The 11,500-nt window shown below is 34.2% G+C and overlaps 1 protein-coding gene across 1 annotated transcript in view; it reads right to left on the bottom strand.

Moving 5' to 3' along the window:
- LOC144438494 (uncharacterized) overlaps positions 1–10,584 on the bottom strand; it is a 60,250-nt gene extending 49,666 nt beyond the window's left edge. The window contains exon 1 of the mRNA XM_078127540.1: positions 10,566–10,584. The gene's annotated coding sequence lies outside the window, so the exon portion shown is untranslated. The remainder of the gene's footprint in view (positions 1–10,565) is intronic.
- Between the last annotated feature and the right edge of the window lie 916 nt (positions 10,585–11,500).

The raw sequence follows: 11,500 nt of genomic DNA on the forward strand, positions 1-11,500 counted from the left end.
TATCACGACTCTCCAAGATTAGTGTGTGATACCCTGATTTTGTTTTGTTTTCTCTATTTTGGCAAACCAAAGTCTATCATGGACACACCTAGATTACTGATCACTACCTTGATCTTTTCTTTTTTTTAAAATATTTTTTTTGACTTTGTGAGATTTAAGCACTATTTGAGATTGATTTTTGGAATGATGCTGAAGGTGGTCCCCTGAGGATTTTATAGTTCTTCTGTTCATTGCATGTTGAGCTCTAGATACATAAATACTATGCTACTGTTGGTATAATACATGTTATGTACAGTACCACATACATGTCTACCAGGTGGATGTCATATGAATAATGATGATACATTGATACCAGGTGGAACTGACTGATGAAACACAGTGTGACATATCTTATGATGAGTTGTGATAAGAAAGTGACTGGGCTTACAGATGTAGTGACAGATGATAAGCTGTCAGTTTAACTTACAATACCTATGGTGTATGTGTCAGTCTACATGAGATGTATAGAGACAGATGAATCTGTCTGCAAACTTACAATACCTTTATACATCAAACTCAGACTAATCAAAAATGGTGTTGCCACGCAGATAGTGGTGGGATGTAGACACATAGAGTACACTGCAAAGAAAATGTCTCAAGACACAACACATTGTATATAAAATGTCTCAAGACACATGCTGATAAAACATTTGGTGAATACATTATCCATGAAGTCTGTGTGAATGCTAATCAAAATATAGTAGTTTGACATTTCAAATGAAATCAATCTTTGACACCATCATAGACTTTGATACAATGCCCATGTGACATACATTTTGTGATACTTAGAGTTGCAATTGTACTCCCAGTAACACCTTTCACCCATATGCAAATTGAAGACTTTGGAAAGCAGATTGATTGACAGCTGGCAGTGAATAAATGGCTACTTGGAGTTACAATTCTATCGATCTCTAGTTAATAACACTGCATTATGGTTCCCCAAAGACTTTGGTTCACTCTTTGGCAATCTGTGCAAGCTAACATGTTATGGAACTGACTTTAAAATATTGTAAATATGAGAATTAAGCCTACTTCTGTATCAGATATTCATCAAACTGGGACCCCTATATCTGACTTGCCATGTAACATTTATCTTCATGCAAACTTTGATTGGCAACTAAACTATAGTGAATTATTACTAATTGTCAACTTCCCTGTCAATCATCTTACTAGAATGTTACAATTTCAAATCAACCTTTCACATTTATGTAAATTGGCAGACACTCATTAGCATTTTGATTGGCCTTGGAACCGGGAAGATTGTTACAACTCCCTAGTCTATCACCTGGCGACCTTTAACCTTTCTTTGGTTAGTATATTGATTGCCTCTAGAAATGTAAAGAATCTTGTTATTTCTTGCAAACTCATCGAAGACCCTGAAATTTTATTGAGTTTTATTGTGTCATTAAGGTTACCCTGTATTATATATATATATTTGGAGGGCATTCACAGATTAGGTTTATTTCCCGATTTTTCTTTTGTTGACCTTTGACCTTTACTAGATACTCCAGGAAATTAAACAATTAAATTGTAATTGGTTTATTTATAATTTAAATACATATTCCAAATTCCATCTGTTTTGAACAGGACGAAATACATATCTGGAAAAGAATCATTTGAATCAGAATTTAATATCTACTCTGTAGTCAGGAAAAATATGTATCGTACACAAGATAAGATAAAACAACTATTTTGAATGACAAATGTATTTTGACTGTAATCCAAGCAGATTATACCATGCACAAGCCAAGTTATTGCCTTTGGACAGAAAATATGGATTATATACCTTGGTCATTCTACATCATGACAACTCGTGTCTACGTCACTGGTTTTGTGGTGCTTTTAAAATATGCATTCCAAATTGCTATATTTTTTTCTGGAATTTCATAAATGATGTTATTCCCCAATCTTTCTCTTCATTCAGCCAGAAAATACTTGTGACCTAAGGATTTGTCACTACTCGTCTAGCAACTCGTAGTGACAAGGCATCCTTAGGTCTGCACCAATATTTTCCTTAGCTGAACGAAGAAAAATATCGGGGAACAATGTCTAATAATTTGTAATGCTAAAGTTGAAAATGTCAAAAAACATCACTTCATACATTTAACACACGATATAGTCATATTTAAAGCAAATAACAAAAATAGATTTTACACAAGACAGAGGGTAGGTATGAGGTATGTGTGTTTTTATGTATTATGTACATTCTATAACAGCCTGCTATTTACTTATTTAGTGAGATGAAATCTGATAAATGGAAACCAAATTAATTACTATGGCAACACTAATTAATTACTATGGCAACACTGGTAATAGAAAATGGTATTTGAGTATCAGTGTTTACATTAGATATTACTATTGGTATCATTTCATGTCAAACAATACTGTCTTCCGTGCGGTTCTTTTAACATCAAGGATATTTTCAAGAGCAAAGTAAATTCCACTGCTTGCTTTGCCTCAGGCTGTCTATGTCCCTATAGACTGCAAATATTTCCAGACAAGTGGATTCCTGGATGAGACTGTACCAATGCATTACCATAATAATACTATATCTATCAATGATTTACCAGATTGTATCAAATTATTGATGAATAAAGAAATTATTCTGATAAAACGATTCCTGTGTTTACCATAAGGTTGCCATCTACTGCATGGTGTCCACATTCTCGCAAACCAGAGTTATCATTTCTACCACTACACTTCGAAATAAAAGTAGGGACCGGCTTGTTAAGAACAGTGCCATAAAACGGTCGTGGTTTGCGACGATGAGTGTCCAGGGTTAATTTTTTAATACAGAAATCATTTTAATAAACCATCCGTTGTAAAGCTTTCTAGATATGGTATATATCACAACCTAGACATAATTCCAATATTTATTTTCATTTTAAATTTTAATTCAGTGTTATTACTCAGGTCATGACAGTTAAATGTTTTTAATTATTGTAATATTAATTTATTTGTATATCATAGTCTCATTTTACTATCATATCCTAATTATGCTGTGATGTAATTTTTTGTCACAAATTATGTAAGGCCTAACAAAATAAAATTGTGTGGTTCTGATCACGCTCGATTTTTGAAAGGTGGGGTAGGTAGATTTTTTATTTTATTTTTAATATATAATTTTTTTTTCATGTGTGAGTGTCTAGTTCAGGTAGTTATGTTTTTCGTTGTTTTCCATATGGTCTCTGTGTTATTGGTTTCTTCCTATCAGATGTACAGCCATTACAGATTGGAAGAACAGTTTTATATTGTCTTTTCAAATGATATCAGTTTCCACATCAACTATTTCTTGCAAGACTTCACGATTTTATTATTTTTTGAAAAAGAATAATACTTTTGGCCTGAACGGCTTGCCATAAACTGGAACCAAACAATTTTTTTTAAGGCCTTATTTTCATATTTTTATTCTCATAACAGTTAAATATCTATAATCATTGTAATATTAATATATTTGTATACATGTATTATAGTCTCATTATTATCCTATTATGCCTTTTGTAATATTTTGTAATAAATTATGCTAATATTTTCATATTTTTATTCTCTATTGTTGTCTTTTATTACACCATGATGTAAAATATTATTAATTGTCTGGTGTTAAAGATGACCTGTCTATTTGTATGGTCAATAAAATACATTTATAACTATTATCATATGAAATATTACTATTGCTAGATCTTAGTCAATACAAGGCACTAAGGTATATATTGTGAAATTTATCAAATTTCAAACGTAAGTAGATGATATATATGACATGAAATTGGCCAAATTCATGATATTGCTCCCAGCAATTGCCTTTCTATGGAGCTGAATACACACACATAACCACAACCACACTTTCTACAGATTGGAGCTATTTGATGCAGGGCTGTAGCATGACGGTTGAAGGAGTGACACATGGTTGAGTGATACAGCCTTAGTACCTGTCCAGTTTCTTATTTTCTTTTATGTAGATGAATACACATACTTTCTACAGAATTCTATCAGGTTTGTGACTACATGATAAGGCTATGTTGCATGCTTCATATCGCATCACTGTTGAACTGTCAAGGCTTTCCCAGTCAGTCCACAGGCTATACTGGCGTCACCCACACCTGGCAACATATAGCACCTGCAGGCTCTGTTGGAAATCATCTCCAACTGTTTGAGTCATTATACTCCAATAGTGCCCCTCACAATTTGCACTCATCTTGTGCATGAGACATGATTGAGTGATAATCCTACCCATTAAGTCTGTAGAACACTCACTTTAGGTTTGGGTGGTTACAGAAAAATCCCTTCATCAGTGTCACTGTCAGATTTGAAACCATAACCTCCAGACTGCTGGTTCTGAGCTCTAACCACTACCAGTAAGCTACGAGGAGCAAATTGCTGATTAATTCAAACCTAACATAGATTTGTTTCAATGCAAGGGATGGTTGATTCTAGATTAAAATATTGTCTAATTAAATGTAGTGAGTATACAGCACATATTGTCTATCTGTCCCTCATCCAAGTATACACTGGTCTGCAGTCCACCCCAGTACACACTGCAATTTAGTGACCCCTGGATCTCCTAGTAGAACCGTTTAGAGTGACCACTAGAACAACTTTCTCCCCCCCCCCCCAATTCTATACTAGCTGGAAGGGGGGGGGGGGCACTTTTTCCTGCCAGACTAGTTTTGGTATCATTATAACTACATTTTGTACATACCATAATAAAACCATGGTAATGTTGCATCTACCAGGTATGGGTAGAATCAATACCAACCAACCATTCATCTAACAAATAAACTGGATACTATTCCACAACACAGCTATTGGACAAGATCCAAAACATAATTCTATGACAGTATAAGAAATATGAAAACTATTCATATCACTGTTTTGAAGACATAGATCTTTATGTGTTTTTCAATATTAAAATGCCATGCATTGTTGAAAAAGAACATCCCATAGAGAAAAATTGCAGTAAGTATAGATTAGAATACTTGGAACTATTGACCCAAATATGGACAAGTTATAAAGTTGTCAAACAATATTGTGGGTTCATACTATGTTGAAACTGTAACAAGTTTGACATTTCAGAGTTAAGGTACAGACTTGAATGATATTTTGGATCATGGTGATTTCACAGTCTGAATACACAGAACTCTGACTTTCTGTGTAGTACATGCCCAGGTTTAGTAAAAGTTCTTTGGCCTAAGGGCTGTATTGTATAGATCTAGGAATCATGCTGTGGTGAAACTGAGTACCATACCACATCAAGTGTGTATGAATGAATGATTCAGAGTTATGTAGAAATCATCAAATTTCATGAAATATGAGATGTATCTGTCATATCAATCATATCAAACTATGAAGTATTAAGTATGACAGTCTCAGAAGACATACCATTACTAGACTTGTACCGGTATGTGTATTGTGCATCAATTGCTTATATACAAGATGTAGACTTTTATATGTCACCTGTCACCAATCTCGCATTCTGATTGGTCAAGAGCACTGTAGGGTTATTTTTCACCAACTGCCATATTGTTGTATCACATTTTTACTGCAATAATATCACTTGTAAGCAAACCTCAAAAAGAAACAGAAATCCAGCATTTTTAATGCAGTATATAGGGTACACCATTCAAAACATCATTGTTGTATATATTGTAACAACTTTTTGAACTTTATGTTTGTGTTACAAGGAAACTGTCAAAATTCAACCACAGAATGGCAAAAAAGTGCTCACAGTGGTCATGTGATATTATAAACACGAATTCCTAAATCTGGTAAAGTTATCAAAATTATCACCACAGAGGATGAAATTTTTGCTTAACTAGAACAAATCATATTATGTACATTTCTATCCTTTTAATGAAATGCTATACTTAACAAGGACACAGTGAAAATGAGTGCTACGCAAATATCAAACATTATGTCATTACTACAGAATAAATATGCACCCTGATTGGATGATAAATTCTCTGCTGAAATGTAGATAACCGCATTGCAGTCGTCTAAGAGATGTATGATATTAGGCTCAACAGTATAACACAAAAGTTGATTTCATTTTGAAATGAAACTATTTTGGGGCATTCACTAATATTATTTTGTAGTCACAGGTGGTGTATAGGTATATTATTTACCAAATTCTGTTCCACATCTTGCTACTTGATTTAGATTTTTCTGGTATAACGGTTCGCCATTATTATCACAGAAATTACTGTTTGCAGTTAGATATGGAACGTATGTGGCAAATAACATATAAGTATTCTATACAGAACTATGTATGTGAATCAATTATTTGTATACAAGATATACTGTATATTATATAGACAATGAATAGACTTGAAGCTAGACCAAACTATGAGAGACTATAGATTTTCAAGTCCATTATATGACTCTGAGTAATCTTTCCACAATAAATGAAGGGATTTAATATCATAGACATATAGTATTTCTACTTGTGTTTCAAAGTGATTATAAAGTACAAGAGACAGTTTTATAGTCAACCATGGAGATGTCAGCTAAGTGAAAGTTACTGATCTATTAAACTGTCTGATGACTTGTACCTACAAATTGATGGATAATTGGTGAGTCTTAGTTGTATGAGGTAGTACATAATCAATGTCATTTATCAACTCTGTAACTAGTAATGATTTATGGTCCAATGATATCAATTTATGTCATTCAAGGATAACAAAAAAAAAACAGTGCAAATAATATTACAGTACAAATATAGTGGGATATGATCATTTTCTCTTGAGCACTTTTCCATCAAAACATCAATTTTTTACCCAAAATTCATATTTTTAGACACCATTGCATACCACAATGGTATTGTATTTAAACATCATCTTGACTTGAATAACTAGACAGAGAGAATAGATTGTTCATGGTTCAAAATAACACATACACACATATATGTACAAGCATGCACCAATGCACGCATGTGCACACACACACACACACACACACACACACACACATACACACACACACGCACACGCACACGCACATACATGTATGCCACACACACACATCATATCACACACATTGTATAGACTGTAAAATACAAGCACACACACATGCACAAATGCACACACACACACACATCACATCACACATACACACACACACACACATACACACACACACACACACACACACACACACACACACACACACACACACACACATCACATCACACACAATACATAGACTGCAAGATACATTTGTGTTGTTCAGCCCTATCAAGCTTCTGTGAGTGCTGGCTGATAGCATGGCATGAATGTCTTAACTTACAGGCTAATGTTGCTATGACTGCCAAGCACTACAATACAGAACCTCAATTTCAGTTGTGCCAAAATATAGATACATTGAAAAGGCGGTTTAGATGTCAAGATATGACTCATACCAAGTAATTAAAACACAAAATATGTTCTTGTCATTAACAAATAAAATAAATCATAACTGATACATGTAGCTTAATGTCACTATACAAAGAAAGACATGCATGAGTCACTGGGGTAGTCTATCTATTTATGCTGTACACAGTTCAAGTACAGGTAAGTACCAATTCATTAAAACTATAAATGTTGTAGACATCTAATAGGGAACTTGCAAACCAGACTGAGCATGCTCAGATGCAAAGGATTATGGGATTATCTGTGGTTATCGTAATACCTAATCTGGAGCTACCAATAAAATAAACCTCCCACAATGGTCAGGGTGACTATGAATTGATTATTTATGGTTAAAAACAATGTAACATTATTGTTTATAATACTATTTGATTAGTATTTATTATCACATTTCCCATGATGCAACATTCAACATGGCGAGTTTGCAAGTTTCCTATTATCACTATAAGGAATAAATTATCAGCAACCAAATTGCAATGGATTTGTGATAACACAGGTATTGGTCAGGTACAATTATAGCAACTGTAATATGAAAATCATAAAGTACAAAAATGAAAATAGAAATTCAAATAGTAAACATTTTACAGTGTATCTAAAAATGTCACTTACGTATCATTTACACATCAAATATTCTGTTTTTCATACACAAAAGATACTGCCAATGGTAATGAGCACAACTGAAATCCAATGTCTAACATAACCATATGATAACACCCCCTACATGATAATGGAACATCTCATGGACTTTAGCCAAGTGATTATGTAACATTATAAAACCATACCATACCCATAGACGTCCACTATAAAGGACTGACTATTTTGATGGAAAATCATTCTTCTGGGCATAACTTGAAAACCACTGATCGGATCACTTTCATTTGAACAATTTTTCATCCTAGCAGATACGTACACCCAGAGTAATGTCTCCATCAAATCTCAAGGAAATCGGTCAGGCGTTTTTTTTGACTTTAAGTATTTTACACAAACATACACATACAACCACGCACACACACAAATACATACATACACATACACACACACACACATACAAACAACAACAGCCCTCCCCCCCCCACACACACACACACATTTTGTAAGGGCTATAGCCTGAATGAATTAAGTATTCAGTTTTGCTAACAAGTTTTTTTACAAAACTAACAAAGAAACTTTAAAACGAAAAAACTAATAAATTATCATCTCATTCATATAAATCTCTAGAAACCCATTGCAATTGAGTAATGTTCACATGATAAATATCTAGGGAGATGGCTGTCAGGAATATTAACGCAGGAATGATTTCAATACCCCAATTTGTCTTAATAAATAATTGTGATTTATGGAATCTATTACAAGTATAATACATCTAATATCCTAACATTTATCATTGTATTCTGAGCACAACATATATGTAAATATCTGTATGCAAAGCATCTTTGCTAGATAACTATACTTGTTCTGATTGGTTGTCATCAGTCATGTGATTTTCAACTAAGCAAAAAAAATGGAAATGTCTGTTTTGATTGGTTATATTCAGTCACCTGGTAAAGTAGGATATCTTTATTTCTGTCAAGGTTCATGAAAAGTTCAAAATATGTATGGTTCTAGAACTATTATTCTAGGTTACATCAGGACATATGTACAGGAGTGTCCCTCTATTGTAGGTGATGCAAATCAGATCTAGACTAGGGAGTCTAACCCCCATTTCTATTCCTAACCAAACCCTAAACTTAACTCCCTAGTTTGAATATATTGTGCATTGTATAGTCAGTCTACTTTTGTAATTCTTGTCATAGCAAGTCATTTAAGGATTAACATGCCAAGACAAATTAACAACATTGCTGTCCACAAAAGATAAAGATGACACATCAGTTTGATACATTGCTGCCCATAAAAAGTATCAGATGATACATCAGTTTGATAGCAATAGTGAGGGTATGAAAAATTCAAATATACCATATAGACATTCTCACAGGCTACAAGATTTGTGATCATTTCAATGTGATGAGGTAATTTCAGCAAGGCAGGATACTAAATAGTTAAAGATAAAAACTGCAGGCTGACATGAGAGATTGCATACAATGAATGATGGAGCAACAGAGGAGTCATAAACAGACTTCAGCTATGCTATTACTTGTTGCAATATCTGAGTCTTCATCTACCTTGCCTTCAAGAACATGTTGTTGATGACTGCATAGGCAATACATTACAATAAATAATGAAGGCATGTATCTCATAAACTAGTCTTACTAGAGTCAAGTCACATCTCATCATGATCTAGCTGAGATACACAACACTACTTTTATTTGGTGAAATGTTGACAACTTAGATCACATACGGCTGATGATGTATCAATGTCATATTTCATTTGACAAGTCATGTCCAATACGGCTATTTTATTTGACAAGTCGTGTCCTACAGGGTTAAGGATGTATCATTGACATCATATTTCACTTGTCATTATATGGCACATGAAGTATTGATGCATACATACATTTACAAGTACATGTAGAAGGTTGGGGTCTTGATACATCAGTCTGCCTTCACAAACTCCCATGTGTGAAAGGGTGATATACTAGCCTATCATAAAGAATTCCTAGGTGTAATTGTACTAATGGGAGGGCTGGTGATTGATACATCAGCCTTTCACGAAAAAAACAACAACTATTGGATGTACCTGCACTAAAGGGATGATGGGTACTTGATACATCAGCCATTCATAAATCTTTAAGAACTCAGGTGTGCTTATACTAGGGGGGATGGGTGCTTAATAAAACAGCTTAAGAATACCCAGGTGTGCCTGTACCATTGGGTGGATGGGTGCTTTGATACACCAACCTCCCATTTACAATTCCCAGGTGTGCCTATACTAGTAGGTGGATGGGTGCAATACATCTGCCTACCATCAAGCACTCCCAGTGTATTAGTGGGAGGGTGGGGGCTTGATGCATTAGCCTCTTTAACATAACACCTGGTGAACTGAAAGTGATTGGTTGGTAAAATATAATAATTATCTAGTGATGCAGTGTTCCAACGCAGCCAAGTTTTACACTTTATATTGTGCATCGACCATGTATGTACCACGAATGCATGTAATTATGTAATCAGTAACAACGCCATAACCATTATTACCTTCTGCTGTCTTCTCCATTCATTCATAGGCTTGGAGTTTGACCGATGTCATCAGTCATGGGTGACTCTCTTCAGATGGTCTCTAGAGGGCACTACATACATCCCATGTTGATTTTTCCTTGGCACTGAACATACATAGCTCATCAGTGTATCTGATAATCTAATGCCTGCAATAATCTAACAATAGCAGGAATTATCAACAGCAGTACTAGTTTATCTGATAATCTAATGCCTGCAATCTATTCTAACAATAGTATGAATTATCAACAGTAGTACTAGGGCCTATAGTAAATTCTAACATAAAAATACCACAATTTTAATAGCAGTAATAAGTAGTCATGATAAACAATGTTCCAGGTCAATCTGTCATTATAGAACCTGTCTGACCTGTTTTTCAACTCTTGCTGTTGATCACGTGCATACACACCCACCCACATACATACATACATACATACATACATACATACATACATACATACATACATACATACACACACACACACACACACACACACACACATACATACATACATACATACATACATACATACATACATACACACACACATAACTGCACACACTATACTGACAGACAGACAGACAGACAGACAGACTGACAGACACATACACACACACATCATGCAATAAACAATAATCAATACTGATGGGCTAGTGTAGTTTGGTGAATATTTATTTGGCAGAGGCATATCAATAGTATGATTGGAGCTTGTATTTGACATTTTATTCCATGAAGACAAAAATCACAAAAACAGTTCAAATTCCCCAAAGAGTCCATGGTCATTGTGTTCATCAACTGACTTATTTTTACTACCTATTAAGACCTACTTAATTAATGTAATAATTCTAGACTTGAGAGTATGTGTTATATTAATGTCTGCCACTAACAAAATAGTTGTGATATTAACATCTCCTTT

This window comes from Glandiceps talaboti, chromosome 8 (assembly GCF_964340395.1).
Source record: "Glandiceps talaboti chromosome 8, keGlaTala1.1, whole genome shotgun sequence".
In the NCBI taxonomy this organism is placed as follows: domain Eukaryota; kingdom Metazoa; phylum Hemichordata; class Enteropneusta; family Spengelidae; genus Glandiceps; species Glandiceps talaboti.